Source organism: Solanum stenotomum, chromosome 2, assembly GCF_019186545.1.
Source record: "Solanum stenotomum isolate F172 chromosome 2, ASM1918654v1, whole genome shotgun sequence".
Lineage (NCBI taxonomy): Eukaryota > Viridiplantae > Streptophyta > Magnoliopsida > Solanales > Solanaceae > Solanum > Solanum stenotomum.
Genome location: NC_064283.1, coordinates 17,246,504 through 17,247,944, shown reverse-complemented (window position 1 = coordinate 17,247,944; position 1,441 = coordinate 17,246,504).

Sequence of the window (1,441 nt, the reverse complement as noted above, 5' to 3'; positions counted from 1 at the left end):
CTCCCGAAACTGATCTTGGCGTGAAAGGGTAGTGTTAGAACTTTCCAGTTTGAAGGTGTGTTGTGAAATTGGAGCAATTGGAACTCAAATTCCGAGCTTCTGTCTACGTGCAAGCCACCGGGGTGGGATTAATCCGGCTAGGGTGGGGCCGCTGAGGCGGGATAAGGTCCGCCGTGGGGGCCAGTCGCGAGTTAAGTAGGGGAAAAATACCAATTTCATTATTTTCTGCAAAATTTCGTTCTTAAGAGCTAAAGGACGACCCAGGGCAATTTCTTGACAGATTTCCACAACTTCTAGTGCTAAAGGTAAGGAAATTACTCCCCTAATCCCTATTTTGATTCCTAGAACTTAGAATCTTGGGTAATTATCATTGCGGGAGGGTTTTGGCCTGAAGTTAATGATAGGAAAAAGCCCTAGCTGAACATTAGGATCATAGGTTTGGTCTTGGATTATTAAGTTTGTTATAATCTAGGTAAATTAGACCTTTTTTATTGATCTTTACGTTAATTACTTGTTTATAGACCAAGAACAAGCTGAAAGACTTTGAAAAGGAAGGCTCAAGTGTCTTAGGAGTATTCATGCTTGGTTTCGAGGTAAGTGATGGTTTGATTTCTTGTTGTGTAATATATGCCGATTAATTGCTTAGTTTGGTTGTAGTAATGGTTCTCCCACTGGAGGGTTAGCTGGGTGCCAATCACAACGGTCTGGGTCGTGACAAATTTGAACACTTCCTAACATGAATTTTATATTATGATAATACTCCAACTAAAAATATCCAATTTAGTATATCTTATATTTTATATCAATATTTATTTATAGTATATGTAAAGTAAGAACTCCAACAATACAATAATAACTAAGAAATGCACTTTAGGGAAGGGAGAAGAAAATATATTTAAAAGGCTCAACGACTCACCAACACTGTTACCGAGCTGATCAAAAGTCGTGCACACCACAAGCTGGATGATAAGATTTTGAACTTATATATAAAATAATTTAGCGCAAAGAGGTATGCAATCAGTACTTTGAATGTACTGGGAGTGTGAGACATGCATCACAAGTCTAGTAAACTGAACAAGATACTCTAAAATGCTGAATTTAAATATATGAACTGATGCAATAGCAAAGTAAATCAATATGCAACTAATAATTGAATATATACAAAGTCATGCAATATCTGAAAACTAGATTGTGGGAGATACTAATAAAACATACTCCATTGAGTAAAATGGAGTCCAACTTATACCCCAGCTAGAAGGGCGCTCTATACCCTGTTAGGTGTCACGCCTCGAGCTTACACCCTGGGCGCGATGGCTACTCGAGAATCATTGTTGGCCTCAAGCGAAACCTTGGTCTGGCTCAACTATCCGCGGAAGACTTACTCAACATAGAATAAACTCAAAAGATAAACTTTAACTCAAATATCTCAAAATGATAAACT